The 23,011-nt window shown below is 39.4% G+C and overlaps 1 long non-coding RNA gene across 1 annotated transcript in view; it reads left to right on the top strand.

Annotated features, from left to right (window-relative positions):
• The window catches only part of LOC121668139, a 53,870-nt gene extending 31,325 nt beyond the window's left edge, over positions 1-22,545 (top strand). Inside the window, exons 4-5 of the long non-coding RNA XR_006017265.1 lie at positions 17,221-17,448; positions 22,481-22,545. This is a non-coding gene — a long non-coding RNA (uncharacterized LOC121668139). The remainder of the gene's footprint in view (positions 1-17,220; positions 17,449-22,480) is intronic.
• Positions 22,546-23,011: the final 466 nt, after the last annotated feature.

Genomic DNA, 23,011 nt, shown 5'->3' with positions numbered 1-23,011 from the left:
AATTGTACATCTGCAGCAGGAAGTTTTCCTGGCACAGGATGATTAGTGGTGCAATTTGTCTTGGGAGCATTGCTATGCTGATAACAGACTGGTTTATTTTTATAAAAAGCAACAGTGGGAGCACTTAAGAGGCTTTGGCTGGCTTTGTTAAACAGAAAAAAATTATAGTAAGAAGTCAACCAGTCCCCCTCTAGTAAGATCTTATCTAGAGTGGAATACTTAATTTTTACATTTAAATTGCTGTTTGGTTTTCAGAGTTCACTTCCACATGAAAGACACAATTAATAATTACCAAAGGTATTGTCTGGACTGTCTTTAAGACAAAAATCCTTGTTTGAATTTATCTACTCGTAGAAAACTAGCATTTTGAAGTGTCTTTTTTGTCTATGCCACCTAGTGACTCTAATTCCTTTGTCCTTCTTGGTTTACAAATAACCCCTGGAAGAATAAGAGTACTGCTCAGTGTGAATAAGAGTAAAGGAATCAAGCCCTTCATCTGTGAAATAAAGTACAAATTCTAGATCACAGGACTTGAACCCAGCCCTTTCCCTTTACTGCTGCCAGGAGTGTCTCAGTCAGGATAGCCCAATCCTGTCTAAATCATTATATTGCAGAGATTTATTTGACTTATTGAGTCCTCAGTGGTGATCCTGCCTGTACCACTGGTGCTTCTGGAAATGTAACTCTTTTCTTTTGCACAGGAAAAATAAAATCAAAGCTTCCTTCTGTTTTTTCCCCACTGAATTGTGGGGAAAGTTTGTTTCCTTGTGAGTTCATTGGGGAAATTGTGTGAGAGTTCAAACAACAACCATGTTTAGCTTCAGGTTTTTAGTCCTTTTAAATATGAAAGGAAGGAATTTTGTGTTTGTGGGTGAGAAAGGGCAGCAGCCGAATAGGATCCTGGGGTAACTCTGCAGTGAGAGTCCTCAGGGTCAGCGCTGCCGAGAACACCAGATACGCTCTTGTCTGTTGTGCTTCTTTTTGGACAGTGTCTTCTGATTTATGGACTAATACTCACTCAAGGGCTAGGTCAGAATAGAAAATTAAAACATTCTGGATTGGGAATACATGTAATTTGACTTGCAGGCTAAAAAGCAAAGTGTGCTGACCTTGTTTAAAAAAACCTAAAACGTTCTTTTTGGCCCCTTTTAGAATAAAGTTGTCTGCTTAAAATTTCATTTTAAAGTGTTTCATTTTTATAATTCCGGCCAATTTCTTGGCTAGGTTAGGAGCATGCAGATGTACTTAGAATGCTCCATGGCTTTAATGGAAGCAGGAATTTGAGGTACTTGGAGCCAGTGCGTTTGTTGTTACCCAGTCAAGGAAGCTGGCAGATGATGTTACAAATTTTGGAAGAATTGTGGTTTTGCAGACAATGGAAGCAGTAGTTAGAGCACACAATGTCGAGATAGTACTGCTGAGAACATAATTGTGATCGGGTTTCCGCTGCTTAACTGATAAGTAATATTAAAACCTCAACTAAATTATAATTGTAGGGTGATAAAACACACAGCCCTGAAGAGTGACATTTGCAAGATCAAAAAGGCCATGTGAGATCTTGCATATTTTTTTATTTAAAGCATAAGTTCCATGGCACAGTAGCTGTAGGCACTGTACCATCCAGGCAAACAAACCTTACAAAGACACTCTGATTTTGAAGTAACGGTTTGCAATACAAGCTCTGAAAATTCAGCAGAGATGAGCATTTGCTTAAAATGCTGGCACTTGGAAATTATTAATTTCTATAATAATATCACTGATTTTTTAAAAATGTGTGCTCTATTTTGATTTTTTTAAAGTTGTATTTACATCACCTGGAAGCCTTGTAAGTGCCTTGCAATTATTCTGTGCGCTGGCTTTGTTTTGCAATCATATTGCAGCAACATGGTTTTGGCTTAAAATGTTCCTTTCTAGTAGGTTTATTCATATGAAGTTATTTGCAATTTTTCTTATACAAGATTTTCTTTTTTATTTTGGTACTTGGAAGCTGCTCTGGAAGTGTTCTGAGAATGAAAACAAGATTTTCAGTGAAAGATGACATACCTACTGAGTACTTTTGTGTTACTTTGAGTATTGTAGAAAAGAGTGAAACATGGGAAAATGGTGACAAGAGCACTTGCGTGTCTTCACCTGAACCAGCTTGAGAACTGCTGGTACAAAAGGATTGTTTGAGAGCAGAGGGATGCCCAAAATGCCTCCAGAAAATTCAGATTATAGCAAGGATATCTGATTTTCTGAACAGTTACTGCTTTGGTGTGAAAAAGTTATTTGTAATTACTGCCTTCTCTGTGATTAGAATGGAACAGAGAACTTCAGCTCTTTGAAATGTTCTGATTTTATTTGTAGCTGTTCTTGGTTTGCTTTGCAAATATTTGCATTGTTGCCTGCTCTTAAAATTAAATTATAATGCTCTAATATCAAACAGTGATAAGTTCCATAGTTATGTATGTGCTGGCCAGGAGCCAGGATACTGCAGGGGGTGAGACAGTATGTGTGGTAGGAGGGCAGATAAAATACACGTGGCTACAATGGAAGAAAAGGCCATTAAAACATAATTTCTGAGACTCTGGTCATTTTAAGGGAGTGATTTTGCAATTGAATGGTGATGGAAGTGCTAATTCTTGGCAGAAGGATGTTGTAGTACTTTTGAGATAGTTTGGCATTCTGCTGTCCCCTTTCAGCTGATGTTTACCTGGGATGATTTTTGAAAGAGAGAAAATGTAAGATTAGATACCTAAAAATGTAAAATAACTGCTTGAGACCTACAGACAGAAACTGACAAAAGTAATTTTTTGAAACAAACAAACCAACCACAATCCTTGTCTTGTCGTAACATGAAGGATCTCAGTCACCTCAAAACAGCTGGGAATTAAATACATTTGTGTGTGCAGTTTTTATTCCTGGAAGTCCTTCATAAAGCAGGAGTTTTCATGCAGTCTGTAGAAAAGTGGGAATGTCTGTACCTGGTCTTTTGTGATGTGACAAAAGAGCTTTTCTGTGGTTTTCTCTACCACTGTTTGTATCTCCTCGCTGCTCCTCGGGGATGGTGGTGATGATGTGAAGCTGAGTCCAGCTCCAGCTCTGGGTTTGAAATCCTCATGTACTTTTGGCCAGTGGCTTGTGGCTTTTGTCCTTGAGAGCAGCAATGATCAGGCTACAACACAGTTGCTCTGTAGCTGCCTATGCCAGCTCCCCAAATTGCTGACACCTCTGCTATCATATCAAAAGTACTTTCAAAAATATCTGAGCAAAGTACAGATATTAACTGAACAAGTTCCTTTTCGTCTAACATCACTGAGACATTTCATTACCCAGAAGTCACCTCAGTGTGATGGAAGAGAACCCATCTAACTCAATTTTGAGGTTTTCATGTTGCTTTTTCTTACTGAGTACCTTGCAGTGATTGGAGAGTGGGAGAGGAAGGCATAATCTCTATTAAAACACTGAGGAACAGTGAGGGAAGACTTAAGAGGCAAAGCCTTTCCAGCATCAGGAGTGGTCTGGAGCCAGGAGAGGCCATGTGCCTGCAGCCTGAGGCTACAGGCCAGTCACACATCCTTAACTTTTCATCAGCTGGGAAAATGGGGCCTCTTGACACATTAAGCTTAAGTATTCCCAAATAATCATAGAACTACTTCAGAAACCAGAGCTTTGAGCTCTTCTATGGTGTAATAATGTTGATTCAAAGGCAGATGGGTAATGTTAAACATCTTGACTTCTTTCAGTGTTTCAACCAGTTTCAATACGATTATTTCTTAGATTTGACACTTCTTTTATGTGTTACTAAGGCATCTTTCCATCTAAAATTCCAAGTTTACATAAACATAAACCTCATTTTACAGTTGATTTGATGCAGTGTGCCCCCCAGCATGTATGCAAACGTCTGCTTGTCTGCTTAGCAATACCTATATGCAGGGTACAAACAGAATGAACACAGCAGGGAAAACTGTGATTTAGTAGGGAAAGGGTTAATTCATGACAGGCATTCCTTTTTAATTTTAAGTAATAAATAAAGAAAACTGTTGGGGTCTGAACAGCTGGCCAAATGTGTTCAGAAAGACTTGCAAGCTCCCACAGCAATTAATTCAGATCAGGAGAGGATTAATTTGGAGTTTAAAACATCCTCCATGCCTGAGGAGGGACCTGTGTAAAGTGCTCATGAATGGGGTAGGGAGCTGGTTTGTAAGAGTGGGAGTTAAGTTGGAGATGTGAAATCTGGTTTTTGAATTTGCAGGCTGGACTTTTATATCTCAATCTTCTGTAGTAGATCAGTAGCCTGAGTGAATAAGGAGTTAAAAATATCACAGATAATCTTAGACTAGTATAGACTATAAGAAATGTAAATTGCTTGATTTTTTACATTTATTGCCAGATCCAGAAGTCTGAGGTTTTCTACCTTTAGTAATCAAGATTTCTTAAGTAGACCAACAGCCTGAAGAACTTAAAACTCTTTTGGTATTCTTTTACAATTTGACTCTATTTTAGCTTGGAAAATAGGTAAATTAGTTTTGAAAGGAATTCTTGGGGATTGGGGAAGTATTTATGAGCAGAATATTCTGTTCACTATAGAGTAGATCTTGGAAACTGACCTGCAGGTGTATTGGTAAAATTGTTGCAAATTTCTGAATATTAATTTTTTTTTTTCTGGAAATAAGACTGCAAAAAGGTGTTTTATTAAACCCAAAAAAGTTAATCGAGTCAGTAATGTATATTATAATATCAACCACAGTAAATTACCAGCAATATGGAAAAGATTATATTTTTTAATTTGACTGGTCTGAGCTACAAAATCTGTAGTGAGATTTTCACATTTGAGTAGGAAACATCCTCCAGCCCTCCTGCTGTGGCTTTGCATTTTGATGGGAATATTCTGTTCTCAGCGTTTGCCACTGTTTGTAAGAGGCTCTTTGCCTTTTCCATGATGATTTTTTGTCTTACAATGAAATGCCTGCTGCTGTCTTTGTCCTTTTCACCATCTTCCTTCCCCCCCTCAGAAGCCCAAAGTGAAGCTCTTAAGCAGAGGGAACTGAATCCTCTGACAGCTTCCCCCTGCAGACCAAAAGCTGCTCAATCTTTGCCTTCCCACACAAATTTCAGGTGTCTTTTTTGAGCTGGATGTATACTTTTGTAAAAGTCTCCTGCACCTTGACGAAATTTTGCCTGCTTGTCTGTAGTATTACTCATACAAAAATATGAATTTTTGCATACTTGTCTGTAATGGCAAGAGCCTCTAATGACAACAGAAAATCGAGGAAAGGTGGCTGGGAGAAAACACTTGAGTTCATGTGTCTGAAGTGGGTTTTACTAAGCCTTGCTGTGTGATGTCAGACCAGGGGCAGGACAGTGTGTTCCTGCTAGGAATCCCTCTCAACCTGTATGGCAGGGAGAGAACAGAGTTGAGGCTGTTTTGAACAGTTTCACTGGACAGCCACGGATGTATCATTGCATTAGACACTGACAACTTTGACTCTTTGGAAGGGGAAGGGGGAGAAGGCATTTAACTGCAGGTGGAGTGGAAGGGTGTGGGAGATGGGAATGGAGATGGAGGTGTGATCATCAGAGCTGCTTCCAGAGAAGACCTCTGTGTCATCAAAGTACAGCAACAGGAATACCAACAAAATGGGGCTCCTGCTTTGGATGTCAAGCTGGAGAGGAGGGTGAGGGATAAGAACAAAGGACAGAGGTGGCTCAGGAAAATCCTCACAGGTGGAGCTACACAGCTAAGAGCTTGGTCTGAACAAGATCCTGGGGGAAAAGGGGATCTCACTGGGAAGTACAAGCTAGCATTGCTTTCTCTTGTTTAGTTTTCCTTTTTGGAGTTTAACATTTTGCTGTGGTAAACTTGGACTTGCATATCCTTGTTTGAGCATCTCATAAAGTACAATCTTGGGTGAAGTTAGTCGGATTTTCCTAGTGTTGCCTGAGTCTAGACTTCCCATTAGATCTCTGCCATAACATGCTCTAGAATCCCCTAAGGCAAGGTCTTCTGAGCAGGGTTTTCAGAGGTGTCCTGCTCGGCCTGGAGAGCAGGGAGCAGGGTTTGTTCAGGAGGAGGCTGTAAGTCAGTGCATATTTGGGCTAGAAAAGCACTGTGCTCCCCCACCTTGGGATAAAATTGAGGGCTTTCAGGAACAAAACTGCCTTGGAGTCTTGCCCAGTCCAGAGAGCTGCTGGTGCAGACTGGAGTTTAAGGGCTGATATTGCTGAGAAACCTGTCATAGGAGAAATCTCCAGTGTGGGAATGCCCTGCTGTAAGAGAATGAGTAAACTGTTTGTGGCAACGTCCAAACTCACACAGTTGTTATTGTTTCTCATTTCCAATCCATTTTCTTTTCTAATCTGCAAGATGAGATAAATAGAAAATTTTATGCAACTGTAGCATTTTTTTATGTCAACTCTGTGCTGAGTGATTTATCTTTATTACCCACTAAAGCCTGAAAATCTGCACTTATTTTTCATGTTATTTATTTTGCAAAATATACTGAATTGCTCTTCTCTCACTAGTTTAAATAAAAGAGAACAATTTGGCATCTGTAGTAATCAAACTGACTGACTCAGGGTGGAATGGCAATTCCTTCAGCACAAGCCTAAACCAGGGGATTTCAGAAAAGTCAGCATCACCATGTACTGAGAGAAGATACGCCAGTTCAGGAACGCAAATATTTTAAAAGAAAATTCTTCCAGACCTGGCCTGTATTGTGTATTAGCCCCTGGCTGGCTTAATTTGTCTGGCACATGCTCAACTCTGACACTAGGTGATTATACTAGTAAAAAAAATAAAAGAGGGAGGAAGTATATAATGTCTGCACCGTTGTTTTTATATACGTACCCCTTCTGTGTCATAGAACGAGATGCTGACAGATGGTACTTAGTCACCTGTTATGTCTGTTGATTATATGCTTTGATCTAAAATTCATTTTGCTCCTCTTGGCAGCTGAGCTGCTTCTTAATCCATTGATAAAACCTGCCTAATAAGCACTTGCAAAGACACTGACATCACCAGAAACAGACTGCGCTGGTGAGACCATGACGTGATGCCCGTAAACCCCAAAGAACTCTTGTGTTCAAGGCTTCAAGCAAAATGCTTTTCTGAGAAACAAGTAACAAGCAGTTTTATTCTTGCTTGGCATAGTTTAGATCTGATGCTTCCTTGTATTTGTTTCAAATGTATCAATAAGGAGAGGACGGTTCAAATAGCTGCTTTCCTATGGAGAGTTTGTATCTTGCCATGCTTTGCTGTGTATTAAATCTATCAGAAACCTTGTTTCTTCTTCCTTAATTATGTGTGTAAATACATTTTTCTTGTCATGGAAGAGTTTTAAGAAGAAAGCCATTTACCTTGTCTTGGGGTGAGTCTCAGTGCCTAAACAGAGCTCTCCATGAGAAGTGTAGGGAGCTAAAACGTGGTGTTCATTTTGTTTGGGCTTTTTGGGGGGTTTTTGTTTGGTTTCATTGGGGTTTTCTGCAAAAGGTAAAGCTTTCTGGGCTTTTAGTTTGAGGGTCCTGTCACTCATTAAATTTGTGACTAATAAGAACCAGTTAAAGTAATCTTAATATATAAACCTTGGCAGAGGGGAGTTATAAATTTCTGGTATCTTGAGGACTTTATTGCATTAGCATTTTAGCAAAATCAGGTCTTTCCTCCTAAGCTGCATGGCCATCTCTGGCCAGCTCTTCCTGTCACCAAGCTGCCCTGAGAGAGTCACATGGCATGGTTTCCCTTGCCATCAGCTGGCTGGCAGGTCCCTTCATTCAATTATCAGGCCTTATATTGTCAGCATGGAAGCAACATCTTCTGCCAGCTTTGGGAGCTTTCCAGTCCTGGAGACCTGCAAGGCTGCACTGTAGGAAAAGTGGCTTTTGTTTAGCATTCTCTTTGTCTGACAGCTTGCTGGATGTCCTGAGAAGGAGCCTAGGTAATTAATTTGAACCAAATGGGTAAAACTAAGAGACACGATACCCTAAGAGATTGTCTCCTCTTCAATGATCCATCCTCTAACAAAATACTGAAGTTTCCACATGAAAGATGTTAGACTCCCCTACAGGGAAATCATGTTTATTTTAATGCAAGAAATAAGAATTAATGGAGATTATAATTGTGGGCAGAGTTCTGGAGTATTTAGTTCTGAATCTGGCTGTAATAACTCATGGAGTGGTGCTGCTCAGATTCTCACTGAGTTCAGAATAGTTCTTCTGTCTTTTAAGCTAAAGTGACAAGGAAGTTAGAATTTCTTTTTCTTTATTGACCCTGTGACTGTTCACTTGAAAATAGGAGCAAAGTATTTTTATAAATTTTGTCCTACATAATTATGTAAGGGAAGTATTTATAAGCATCTTGGTTCCTGTAATCCTTTTTATTTCGATAAAGCTAAATCTAATAAAATTCCTGAGCAGATATTAAAAACTAGTTCAAAATTTAAAAATTTAAATGTACAATTTTTTTTTTCTTTTTTTTTTTTATTTGGCAGAGGAAAGGCTGATTTAAAAATATAGGCTACAGGACTGCTGGTTAAACTATAAATTACAGAAAAGCATGTTAAGGCATGACATTGTTGCGCAGCTAACGATCATTCTTTTTTGGCTTGTTGCCTCTAGAAGCATACTGGAAAGGGGAGGAGAGGGGGTGAAGCAATTTAGAGCTTATACTAAATAAATACTGATAGGTCTCAAAAACAAAAACAAACAGAAAAAACAAACACAAAAGACAAAAAAACCCACCAGCCCTCCAGAGACTCCCCAGCCCCTGGAAATCCAGGCCAAAAATACTCCCAGAACACAAAATCTGTTCCCCATCAGATAGCTGTGCCTGCCAGAGCTGCGGACATGTGCCCTGCCAGACATGCCGGCTGTCACGCAGCCCTGGGGGTGATGGCAGTGCCAGGGATGTTGGCACAGCTCGGACAGGGGACAGCAAGGGGTGCAGGAATGCTGGCAGGGAATAATGCTTACCTGAGACCTTTTTCTAGGGGAAGAAAAGGGAATTTTCATGTATGTGTTAGAGGAGAAGGTAACATACATTTTATCTCAGGAAGTTCTCAGCTGAGGAAAGAGAATGAACTTTGTGGGGGTTTTCTTGCTTTCTTCTTGGGAAGGCTTTGGGTGAGATGATGTGATAAACATGAGAAAAAAAAAATCCCCACAATTTAAACACACACTTCATGTATTTTTAAAAATTAGTTGCAATAAATGTTCATCCTCATTACTGTAAATGTCCATTACTATGAATAATAAAGAATCTGATCTTTAACTTCTGAATGAAAAATATACATATTTAAGTGGTGTAAGAAAGTGTATTAATTGGGGAAGGACTCAACAGTTTCAGTATTCTTCTTTCTCTCCTTGCTTTGATAGTATCCCATGAAACAGTAAGCTAGAGGAAGAAAGATTCTTTCCTCCTTGCCTACCACTTCTTCTGCCAACCTGGCAGCTCTTCTTTCTGACTCCTTTCTGTTAGGAACCCTCTCCTCCTTTCACCCAGCTGCCTTCCCCACCCACATACATACTTGGATCTTCAGTCAAGTCTGTCCTTGCTCTCGTGCCCATGAAGTGTTCAGGTGCTGCTTCCACCTCTACTTTCCCACAGATCTCCAGAAGCCCCGTAAGAGTCCTTTCCCTCCCTGCTTCACATCACCTCTCTCTTCACCCTGTGACACTGCCCATGCCTGTTCTGCTTCCTGCTGCTGGTAGAGCAGCACTGAATTTTGCCAGTTCTAGCTGAGGTTGAAAAATTAAGTTTTGTCTATGTTAACATGAGTCAGTTCCAGGTGCAGCAGAGAGCACCTCAGCTCCCCTTTGGCACTGATGCCATTCAATGCCCACAAAGTTAACGTCCTTATTTAAAAGCTGCAGTGGAAGGAGTCCCCAGTGAGCCAATCCCCAGTTCACAGGCAATGAATTACACATTTTCAGGGCTTTGGATGAAGCCAGCTGTGTTGTAGTTTCAGATGAAGGTTCTAATGAGAAGATGCAGTGGTAAATAAAGCAATTGATGCTCTAGTTTTATATTATCTAAAAATTTTTTTTTGGATGATGTTCCCACACTTATGGAGTTTTGAATGTTCTAACTTCAACATTTTCTAAATAGTAAGTTGTCATGATTGATGCTCCAGCATCTAAAAAAGATGGAAAAATTTTGAGATGATGGTATAAACCAGATTCTTAGCTAAATGTTATTGTGAGCATTTTTACACTTTGACACTGAAGTTGTCATCTTGGATTGCACCACTGGCAGTCCTCACAGATGATTGAGCCAGTTCACTTTCCCAGCGTGTCTTAAAAATAGAATATCTTTTCTACCACGATCTTCTGATTAGAAAGTATTGTTTTACAGCTGTAAAGAAAAAGGAAATGTTTAAAACTGAGATTGAAAACACATGTTCATTGGGAGAGAATGCTGGGATAAATTCAACAGCTGTGCATTTGCCATATATTTAGGGCCGTGGCCATGAAAACTTGTAGTATTTTTGGTTTGGGTTTTGATGGTGGTGGTTGTTTTTGGTTTATTCCTTTTACATAAGCAGATCTTAATAAAACCTTCTGAGGTTTTCTTCTCTCTTTACAACATTAATGATGAATGTCACACAGTAACAGGCAAACTGGTTGCAATGCACATGCTGACGAGGGAGGCCTAGGCCAGGAGTCTAACATTCCACATCAGCCTGCAAGATTAAAATGTTTGTAGTTTAGAGTTTTACACAGTTTTGATTGGAGTCTATCCAGATATTTGCATGCAAAGAATTATTGCTCAATGACAAATTGTGTTGATACAATCTAGTATGTTGGGAAATTTCCACTCTAGTATGGTCGTGTGCCAAGTATGATACCTCTTGGGAATAATACATTAAATGATGTATTTGGGCATTGAAAGATCAGTAGACAGCAAAAGCAATTTTCTATAATTTGGGAAAATCACAGATTCTGTATCTCTAATCAGAGGTGATTCTCATTTTTGCAAGTTTGTGCTAAGATTGTAATACAAAAAGCTGAAACCCTGAACCCCCTTGCAGGGTTTGTAATATACTTCTCCCCTTAGGAAGAAGGGTCCGTGCAAATGGCAAATTTACTTGGGCTATCTGTGCTCCAAAGTGTGATTCTGCAAACGTGGTGCTGAGTAGCACCTTCTTCCTAAACAGACCAGATACCACTGAGAAATATTCTTTGTGTGCTCTGGTAGCTAACAATTCCATTTAAAATCTGATCTTCTCCCCCTTACCTTGTATTTATCCTAGCTGAAACCAGGACAATTTTCTACTCTCTAAATACTATTCTGGAGTTTGTTAGTGAACACTTATTTCTGAGTCTCACCTCACAGAGCTCTGCTTCTCATCACAACAAAGCTACTGAAACCTCTGGGCGACAGTAACCCACTCCTACAGTAAGTGCAGCATGGTAGCACAGAGAGGTTATTCCATAAGGCTTAGAATAAACTTTTGAGAAGTTGCAATACTGTGAGGAACAATCTGATGCTGAAGTGCCTCTGTAGAAACATTCTGCCTTAGAAAGCCTGAGCTTACTGGGCTGATCTGTATTTGACAAAAAATATTTGAAGGGATGCAGATCTGACTGTTCTGGATTTTAGCACCAGCTGCAGAAAATAAGTCATGCAAGACCAGTCAGGAAGTTTTAGTATGAAGTACTTAAGAGCTCCTCAATGAGATAGACTTAGAGCTAGTAGTAATAGGTTTCCTGACGTTCTCCTCTCTAACTGCCTTTGCAGCAGAATCTGCATGGAGGAAATTAAGCCTGAAAGAGAGATGTGAAAATTAAGTGTATTTGTTGTATATAGCAGTAGCATTCTTCTGCCCTATTGATAAAGGACACATGTCAATGACATAAAACATTAGTTTCTAAGCTCACTGGCTAAAAGAGAGGCAGTCTCACACTTTTCTGATCAAGTTTTGAGGCTGAAAATTCCTTTTCCTTAACTGGACAAGTGATATCTGGAATTTCAGTACTAACTTCAATGGGAATCTTTCAGATTATTTAATTCACTTGTACTCTTTGTGACTGTGTTTTTTATTTTGCAGCAAAGCAATTGTAGGAACAAGGATTACTTTGTGTGTTTTGTGATGAGATTACACTTAGCATTTATGGCATTGCAGGTTTCTTTTGGAATATCACTGACATCATGAAGTAAGTTGAAAAGGCTTAACTTCTAAAATGACAGCTGAAGTCTTAACACCAAAATCTCTTTGATGATTAAATGAAATGCTTTCTGCTGAGAAAGAGCGATATGGGAAAAGAGAAAGGTGCTAGGGGGATTTAGCTCTCTGTCAACGTTTTAATTGCACAGCTCACGGGTTTTAGTCACTCTCCCTAATCTTGCTTTGTGCACAGCTTCTCTTTGCTTCCGTTACATTCTCATGTAGCTGCTGCCTCGTGATCTCTGGGCAAGTCACACTAATGTGGGAAACAATAGTGTTAGTACTACTTTAAAAAGAGCTGGGGTTTATTTTGGTCTTGGCTTGGTGTTTTGGGGGGTTTTGTTCCTTTTTAGGCACGGGCAAGGGAGGTTTTCAAAGTAACTTCTTAAGAGTTGTCAAGCAGAGGATTATAAGTGTTTTGTCAAGTCCCGTGTAAACTCCCACTTTGTGGACTGTTGCTGTGGGATGAGTTTTATTTCATGGGCCAGTTTGAATGGTGATGGCTCTTATGAGGTTTGTCCCATGGTTGCATTTGTGGCTTAAAATACTGGCCTTGTGAGGAAAAGACAAGTGTCTTTGGTTTCAAGGGTTAGTTCTGTTTGTACAGAGACAGCAATATCACTCTTAACCTGTTCAACACCTTCCTCAAAACAACCCTCCGCCTACAGGTAGACTCTCTGCCTGTCATGAAGCACTTTGGCTGTGGTAAGGCTCCTAGAAACAGCTAATAAATCTGTCAGGCTCTTAGGACACTGTTTTTAAGCAGGGTTAATAAATACAAGCATAAATATGTACAATCCTGTCTCCTTCATCTTGCAATCCTGAAAGACTGGAAATACCCACATTCAAACTCAGTAAATACATTGCTTGTGTAAGTGGAAATATAGTTTTAGTAGATCTCTAACATGTTCAATCTAGTTTTTTACATACTGAGCTCCATGAACAAGTTCATCTATTCATAAATAGGAGGTAAAGATGCTGCTGGAGAAATCCCCCTGAGAGTGATAGAAGCTGGTCAAAACTTGGAAGATAATTAGAATAATGGTGGTTTACTGTGTTCAGTAGCTTAGAGTCAGTCAATCTCTTCATTGTTATGATGTGAGCACATACAACTTGTATTTTCACGGACTAGCTGGGTTTACTTGTAGCACAATTCATTTTCTAATTCATGATGTCCTTTGAACTGTGAATTTTTTTCTTCATTTGCACTGCTGTTTTATCTCTGTTGTGTCTTAATTTTTAATGCCCCCCCAAATCTTTCTGCCCCATTCTTTCTCCCCCAACTCTTGTCATTCCTTTGTGTCTACTGAGAAGATTCTGCTCTGTGCTGGCTCAGAGGTTCATGTGAAATGAGTTCCTGACCTTTCTGCTTCCTTCGAGGCAGCGGTCACTTCCCAGCTGGCATGAACTGTGTAAATAGGAGAGCTGGGAGCTCTAGGAATGGAAGGAGGGAGCAGGAAAACTCCATGAGCTTGTGGCTCAGCCCAGGGTGATGCAGCCATTGTGTGGGAACAGCGGGTTTTTTGTCTTTCCCTCTGCTTTAGGAGCTGGGGTGAGCAGCCTCACACCTTGGTCTCCAGAGCATGCAGGCAGTGAAAAAATACAACATCCAACCTCCTTGGTCTATAGATGGCATCAGAAAGTGCTGGCACCACTGGGCATATCTCCATGTGATATTATTTCATAGACTTTGCTGCAGGATATTTCAATAAGAGGGATAATAACTGGTTTAGGCTGACTGCTTTGATATCTATTTTTGTTATGGACTGAATGACCAGCTACAATTTTCTGTAATTGCCTGTAGTTTTCCTAGGACTTATGCAAGCTCTTTTCAGTTAGCCTGCTTTCTGAAGACTTTTCAGGAAACAAATCTCTTCATGAGCAAGGAGAAAAAGAAGTCAGATCTATGAGGAACTGAGAAACAAAAATCCTCCAAATTCTTACAATAAACCACCAATAACCCAACATTTTGTGTAATGAAAAACACTGCTGCTGTCATTTTTGCTGAACATCATGGAAGGATGTGACAGGGATACATAAACCAAACTGGCTTATTTTTCAGTAGTAGATCTCATAGTATTTTTCTTGGAAATTGTACTCATCCTCCTCTTACAGTTAATTTTTTTTTAGACAAATACCTTTGCTGCTTCAGCATACAGTTGCTTCTTTAGTGGGCTCTCCTAACATGGCCTAGCATTTCTTGCTGCAGAAGTTGGTAACACTATCAAAACTTGCCTCAGTTACTCACTCTCACGAAAAAGTGTTGCTCTGTTTTTTCTTCCTGCTGTGGGGTTTTTCAGTGATTCATTTCTCTTTGGAAATATTATTGGGCTTGATCTCATCCTTAATTTGCTCTGCATTTCTCATAAGCTCACAGCCTGCTGGTTTCAGAAAGGTGCCAGTGTTCATTTTTCATTTGAATTGGTCGCTGTTTACAAGCCAAATGCTGACAGATGTGGTTATGAGAGCCTCGCTGCTGTCTTTCTGCAAAGAATGTTGGTTTTTGTGGTGGTGTTTATGGATTTATTGATACCAGGCCTGTTGGTGTGCATAGCAGAGCTTACCCAAGGGATTCAGGACAAGACCTCCATGGAGTTCCAAGACCTTTTGAGAAAGGCTTCCAGCACCTTTCAGGCCTTGACGAAGTTGCTTACTGGTAAAACCTCCACAAGTGGAAACTTGTTGGAAGGAAAGCAGATCCAGGTGACTATTGTGTAAATGTGGGGAGACCTTGTCTGAAGGGTTGTTAAACAGAGAGCAAATTAGAAGAGAGTAAGTAAATGTTTTAGCTTGTCCTCAGTTCCAGGCTCTTTGTACATAGAGAGAGTTGACTGTGAGAAGTTGAATACGGAGATAATTTTGCACTTGTGATGGAATAAATTTAATTAAAGTTATTTATTCCTCTTTCTCCCACAAACTTTTAGTATCTTTATATGTCTGTTAAAGGGTCATTAGAGTAGAAGAGAAAGCATATGCTCTATTCCCCATTACTTTTTTCTAGAATTGATAAAAAGGCCAGGTTTCAGATGTGCTCCAAACCACTGGGGGCACATGAGTGATTGCTGATGGGGAACTGGCTTCCACTTGTAACTCTCTGTTGGATAGAGCAGATTTTCAGTTCATTTTGATTAGAGATGTTTGGAAAAAGTTGTTCTTATCGTTGCAATTTTTTGGGATTTGTTGGAGAGATCATACTGTTTGGAGATTTTTTTTTTTTTAAGAACTACTCAACTTCATCCCTCAGTGAGATTCTTTTCCGCCTCGGTGGTTATAGTTTCATTTTCTGCAAAATATGGGTTTTTACTTTGGCCTGTTCAAGGAAGTGTCACCTCACACACAAATACCTACACCAGCCTTAAGGCAAAATATCACTTTACTTTCCAGAATCTTAGAGTTAGAAGATGATACTCCTCCAGCCCCAGTCACAAAGCTGAAAGGATTTCAGAATTTTCATTACATCTGTGTTGCTGACAATTATTTTCCTTCCTGCAGTATGGAGAATTTGAATATGAGAAGTCTTCATTCCTAAAAGAAATTCTAGTGAATTTTGTATTTATTTGATTTTGAGGGAATAAAAATTCATAAGTGAATGAAAAAGGCACCAGAAATATCTTTTAAATAATAGATTTCTGAATATATTCAAAATTATTAACAAGTTGACTTAGCTTTGGCTTCATACAGTGAACTAATAGTGAGAGAATGTCTGAATGTTTACCTTGTTCATTTTTTAAGCATTCTGATGGAGTTTTGTCCCTGACATTTAGTAGCCTTGCCTTTTCTAACCTGTCCTTCCTCTTGGACTCTGGAGTAGACTTTCTGTGGTGTTATTTTCAGAGAGCTGTGGACTGTAAATGCCAGGTTACTGCTCTCTGGGTTGAGTTTATCAATACAGTCTCACTTTTTGCTCCTGTTGATCTTGCAGGAGGTTGGGAAAAGGAGGAACAGCTCGAAGTGTGCTCAGTACCTACTGAATTAAAAGAAATCACCCTCATCACTGAGATGAGTACAATTAAAGCACATAACCCTGCTTGGATTTCCCCTGGTTTGGGGTGAGCTGTGCAATGTGTAGCTGCCACTGTGCTGAGCAGCAGCTATGACATTCCCTGAGAACCCCAGTTTCAGGTCAATAACCCTGTCTCTGTACAGTACACAGGAATTTCAATGCACACCATTTCATTAGTCCTGGCTGAGCTGAAATCAATATGGGCTCCTGCACTTTTGAGCTATATACTGTATAAGAAACCATGCCAGGCAATCTCCTGGGGGTTTGTGTTTGGGTATCACTCAAACCATTCGTAACATGAACCACATAGGGAAACCCCTAGCTTTTCAAAGAATATATTCACTGAAGTTCTCAGTGGGTTTCAGCACTGCCTTGAAGGCCAGGGCAGAAATTATCTTAAAAGTACAGGGGGAAGAGGGAGGTACACAGAAGCATGATTGTACCCAGTCATCTGAGACAAATGCCAACAGCTTCATGCTACATGAGTCACGTATTCATGTCCTGATTCTTACATGAGTGAAAAGTAAGTGTTTTCTTTCAGGAGGGTGTACACAAGGTATAGAAAGATTAAATCACTGGCTACAATTGCTGCTAAAAAATAAATACGAGAGCGACAAGATGAAGCACTATTGCATTATCTTACTGTTCACAGCCCACAGACAAAAGTACTTCTACCTGTTGGTGCTAAAGGTTGGACTTGCTTATCTTGGAGGTCTTTTCCAACCTAAATATTTCTAAAGTTCTATGTTAAAATGGATCGTGTAATTCGATTTATAGAAGCAAAGTGAATTTAAACAAAAAACATCTGCTGTTTATCAAATGCTTTCAAAATTTGTGTTCTGAGGAGGTACAGAGCAATTAACAGCAAGTGGGAAAAAGTACTCTTTCATCTGATAATCCTATTTGAGCCTTGTACTTGCAAACTTGGACACTCTCACTTGAGCAGAGATGCAGAAGACAGGTTTTTATAGCTCTGAAAGGGTGTTTTACTATGGTAGTAACTACTGCAACATGTAATTTTTACTTTTTTTTATGAGGGTGATTTTGAATCCTTTTTGTTTGTTGTGTTTCCAGCTGTATTCATGCTCTGCCCTTTGGATGGTTATTCTCCACCAGACAAACACATGGCTTGAGTATCTGAAGCAACTGTGAATTTTTGGCAACAACGCTGTTTCCTTGCATCAGAAGAATGAGTTATATTCAAACAAGTTATATTCAGACAAATGGCTTGGCCTTAAAGTTAGGTGATGTGGCTGTAAATTTCCATTTCTGGCTAACTGGTGACTTCCCACTGGACATAAGGTATGGAATTGTGGGACAGTGTCCCTGCAGCCCTGTTGTTGGACACTGGGAGGGGGTAGGTGTTGTGTGCCTTCACAGCAGCAACTTCAGCAGAAGTGAATGTGTTCTGACCGTGGGTCTGCTGTTCTAAAAGGGAGTGAAAAAGCCTGCTCCCAGTTTCTCTGCTCTGGAGTAAGCACCAGAAGGCATTTAAAGGAAATGGAAGGGGATGCTGATGTGAGTCTGCAGGTGATTCCCTACCCAAAGCCAGTGTCCTGTTGCTGCAACTTGTCTCCATTTATTGCTCTCCTGAGAAAATGCTTTTCCAGAGTTGATGTATTGGATTGAATCTGAAATGGGCAAGAAATTTTCTTCCAGTCACTAAAAAGTCGCTTGATATTTCAAAACTTATTCCAGGGAATAAAAAACATTCATTTGAATGTACAGATTTTCTTTTGTGAAATACTGGAAGGCAATTTGTGGAAGTTGGTACTGTCCTCATCAGGAGAGCCCTGTGATTTTTCTCATGCTAAGACCTTGGCTCATTTCCAGAAATGTTTTTCTATTTCTCATATATGGAAATATTTTAATCTTTTCTTTAATATATTTTTAAAATGATGTTAGTTCACCATCATCTTTTTCCCTGGAGGTCCCACATTTTAGTTCTTCTCAGATAATAAATTATATCTGTATAGACATTCAGATCATGCTTTCTAGTGTTTGTCATTGTATGGGAAAATATGGGGTCCATAAGCTGATAACAGAGAAAATTTGCCACAGCTTTGATTTTGGAAAGTGGAGAATTAATAACTTCATTTTCCTTGTGAATCTTGTCAGTTTTGTGGTGGAAATGCTTTCCCTAAGTTATTCATACTTCTTTGAGAGGAAGGATCTGTTAAGGACTTGAAAGGTGATTCAGTTGGGACTTCAGTGACAGAAGCACCTTCCAGCAGTAAAAACAAAGCAAACTGGTAATAAGATAATCACTGTGACAGTCAAATGCAATTAATTGCAAAAGAAATTATTCATAAAATATAACCTTAAGTCAAATAATTTCTATTCAGGTTTATGAATAGCTTATAAAAATACAGAAGGACTTTGTAGTATTTAGGTTCTTACAGTTGTGAACATGAGCTGAGTGACTTCTTAATGTGTTCTTTACGAGAGAGAAAATTTTTTTGTGATAATGCAAATCTCAGTGGCTTGAAAGGAATCGAGTGTGTTGCTCACCTCAGGCTCTTCCTCTGTGTATGTTTTTGGGTTTAGATTTTCTCACTATTTTCTCTGTTTAGCATTTCCAAATATTACGTGTTTTTCACAAATTGACTGCTGTAATGCAACTGGAAAGATTTATTCTATATTGTTATTGTTGGAATAATGTAAAATTGGAATAATATAAAATAGCATGTATATATATCTTCCAAGTGCCTTGCAATGAATTCCTCCTTTCATTGTGGTCAGTAAACATCAGAATGGTTTTTCCCAGCAGTCTTGAACACAGAAGTTATAAAATCATGGATTTTCACAGGCATTTACTGTTAATAATCTTCAATACTGCTATATCAGGAAAAAAAACCCTTTCCTATTAGGTGGTAATAGCAGAAAATGACCTAATGAGTTCAAAATCAGCTGAAGTGTATTTAAATATAGGTTAAGTTTTAGGGAAAAAAAGATATACTTTGGACAGGTTGGAAAATTAAAGGCAATGTGCGTGCATGGTGCATCTTTTGGGGTTTGTTTGGCTTTTTTTCTCTCATTCATCACAGACTCTGGATCAGAGCATTAGTTATGTTTATCCTTTAATCCTACTGTCTGGGTTTGTTTATGTAAGATTTATTATATAGCCAGGGTGGGTAGTTAAATGAAAAACCAAACCTGACCCCCAGTCAGTGCAAGAATACCTACAGATTACTCTACATGGACTAGTTAAATTTATTCTCAGTCCATTATGTAAGAGTTGGGCTCCACATTTCCTGAGCCACCAAGAGACAAAAATTGCTGCCAGTTGCATCTGTCTTTTTTGCACTTTGTTCTCTAAAACAAGGAGAAAAAGAGCTGGGTACTTTTTCTGTAAGTATTTCCTTGAGATAGAAACTACTTAATGGCCATGTTTCATTGTGCAGTTAATTAAACACTATCATAATTGAATGTGCTTGCTACTGGCTGTGTGCAAATCTTACCCAGCAGGAGTTTTTTGGTCCCTGGTAAACTTTACAGAAAATAATTGGTAGACACCAGGAGCACAGGGCTTGGGTGAATGAATATAAAACTCCACCATGTTGTGAGTGTTCCCACATATTTTGGACACGAACCCAATTTCAGTATGTATAAATACATTCAATCCCTAAGATAATTGATAATTTATTTTATGATACTTGTTGATATTACAGCTCACTCTGCTAGGGCACTGCAGTTGGAGGTTGGCTTCCTGGTGCCTGCCATTGTTTTTTCCCTTTATTTGATGAATGTACTGAAGCAGACTGGAAATAACTAGATTCCCTAATTGTCTGGACAGTGACTGGATTAATAGTTGTGGAAACCACAGATGTTTTCACTCTCTGCATGTTGTATTCTGTACTCACAGGGCAAGTATAGAAAAACTGCTGTGGGCTTGTCCTGATGTGCTGCTGGGAATTGCAGATTAAATTCATCCTGGTTTTAAAGACCTACATGAGGTTTATTAATCTTTAAAATCCCACTTAAATCCTGTTTTAATGTCTTAAGTAGGATTTAAATGATGTCTAGTAGAGGCCTTTTGTAGTGAGGGGGAAAGAAGTGACCCTGCAGGTTACTAGAAACATAATATTTTGCAATTTCATCAAGTCATATATAGCAGGATTCCAGAGCCATTGATGGACTGACCTTTTGTGAAATCCAAACTGCATATTTTATGAGGAAATATATAATTTCTGCTTCAACAAAAAAATCCAAAGGAATTCCAATGATGAAATGACCAAGCTCAGGCTCTTAAACAATGGTAATTGCCAGCTCCAAATACTTGGCTACTCCCTCTGGCTCCCTGCACATTTATTTAATTTTCAAATGTTTCAGTTCAGTTTAAAATAATGTTTTGGGAGGTTTCTTATTCCTTGGAGGTTTTTATTGCTGCTTGTGAAACTTCTCTGCAAGCAAAAGACAAAGTACATTGATCTCAGCATTTCTCCTACAGTGTTTTTTAAAGTTGTATGAAGTAACTCGTGTAAAAAGCAAACTGAGGAATTCTCCTTCCCCCAGCTCACTTGCTTTCATGCCTCTATCACTGCATTTTCATACAGTTCAAGGAGAATCTAGGTGGAAATATCAGTTTTCGATCGTGGCACCTTTAACTGGGATAAAAAGAGGTTGAAAATTCCAGAGAAGGCGGTAAATCTGAGAGCAAATATGGAGTTATACAGTTGTTCTGGGCTGTGGTATAGGTTGCATAGAAGAGATGTAACAAAAGCTTGTACTGAAAATCCATTTTCACTCGGGTCCTGTGTTGTTTTGTGGGGCTGATGTGGGTGTGTGGTCCTGTGGTCAGAGCAGGAGAGCACAAGCATGACAGGAACTCTGACTCTGCTCCAGCTCTGCCATTAACTCTCTGGGCAAACCACAAACCCTCTGCTGTTCACTCAAACTGCATAAAATGCTGACTCCAGGAAGGTCCAATAACCTTACTGAGCACACATTTGGTGTGCTTGAAATTCTCGGAGAAGAGGTGCTACGGAAACTTTAAAAATACCCATAATTATTTACCCAGGCTACAAAGGTTTGCTGATATCCCAGCACAGCTATGCAGTGAGCCACACTGAATTTTCTTGCTGTATCAAGAGTAGGTAGTTTTGGCTTTCAAAAGCCTGAGTAGTGTTTGATTTGCAGTTTTAAGAAATTACATGCTAAGCTGCCCACCTGTACAGTGCATCACTACTATTACAAAAAATATTTAGGGTAATATTGAGTATTTTTTGTCAGCTCACAGTTCATTACAAAGTAAGTCTAATTAATTGCTGTCACACTCTTTCAGGTGTGGATGAGTGCAGGTTTTACTTAATTTCCCCCATAGGCAAAATATTTTTACTTAATTATGTGTAATTTTCTACCTTTTTTGCTCATCGTCTTGTACTAACAAACAAATCAGGACATATGTTTGTCAGAAGGAGCATGAACTGACAGAAGAACAACAAATCCGTGGGTGGGGAAGTGTGGAAAATGGTTTTTTGAGGCTTTTCAGGCAGACAGATTTGAATTCCAAGACTGACTTTCTGCACCTAAACCATTCCTGAAGTAATGAATCAATCTTGAGGCATAATTAGGAAGGGGGTTTTAACACAATGGAACAGGCCTGCTAGGAAAACTAGGATTTGGGGTTCTCCAAAATAAAATGGAAATATGTCAGAGCAGGTGGGATTTGTTTTTTCCTCCATGAATTTTTCTGCTGAAATGGAAAAATATACATTTAACCCAGTGTTACTTTGGTCAAAGCATAAAATAAGAGGAAGATTAAGTCATTACATCAGCAGAGAGTGATTAAATTTATTTGGTCCTTGCTAAACGCAGATATTTTGTGTGTAGGGGGAAAAGGTTGCTGATAGAGATTTTTAAAACAGGATGGTAAAATAGGTATTCTCCATGACTGCCTCTCTGTTTGCTAATTAATTAGAAAAGTCTGTTGCTGATTGTCTTACAAAATTGGGCTATAAATCATGGAAGTTTTAAATTCCCAGGAAGTCCATGTTCTCTGTGTGGGCTGTCATTTGCAATGTCTCTGTTTGTGCCGTGCGCCGCAATCGAAAGCAATTTGGAATTAGAAGGATTGCACTGCATTCCCTCTGTGACTACAGCAACCTACAGCTTCAATTAGTGGTCAAGCCACCGTAGGAGGCACAATACATTACTGGGAGTAAACACAGGATGAAGTGTTCTGCCTCTGCCTCGAGGAGCTTAAAACTGAAAATGGACTGACAGACCACAGGCAAGACGGCAAAGTGCTGCAGGCACAGGGCTGATGCAAAATGCAGACGTCTTTGTAAGAATGAAGTTGTTTTATCTTCTGTTTTGCTTTAACTTCTTTTAGGGCAGTCATTCTGTTGACACTCACGAGTTCCAGACCAGGATGAGAAGAGGAAATTTTGAGAGGGGTAAGCACTTTGTGAGCTCTGGTGGCACTGATGTCCTGACCTAGATGGCAGAGTTTTTGCTTTGTATAGTTAGACCAATATCAGTTCCTCAAAAGACCTGACAGCAGCATTAGGGTAAGAAGGAGAACTGTGATTAGCCAGCAGATATGTCCCAAACTAATAATTTGAAACCATCTTGACTTTCTCTGAGAAAATGTAGGGATGGCATGGATAGCAGAGCTCCTCTCAGTACCAGGGGAAGGTGTTCATACCATCTTGCATGCTTATCAGGCACCATCTCATTTTTTACATGGACTTGCTGAGATGATTCTGAAATGCATACCCTGGTAGGTTAGCAAGGCATGTTCCACAAGTTGCTGTCAGTGATCCTCTGTCAAACGAGAAAGTTGTTTTAATGGCATTTCTGCAGGATTTCCCTTTTGGTTCTTGTACAATTCCATGATATCCTTGATGATAGGGATGGTAAC

The sequence above is a fragment of the Corvus kubaryi genome, unplaced genomic scaffold (assembly GCF_017639235.1).
Source record: "Corvus kubaryi isolate FWS band 111438036 unplaced genomic scaffold, C.kubaryi_AGA036_p1.0 37384, whole genome shotgun sequence".
Taxonomy (NCBI): Eukaryota; Metazoa; Chordata; class Aves; order Passeriformes; family Corvidae; genus Corvus; species Corvus kubaryi.
The sequence above is the reverse complement of the archived record's forward strand: the minus strand, read 5'-3'. Positions and strand labels throughout refer to the sequence as shown.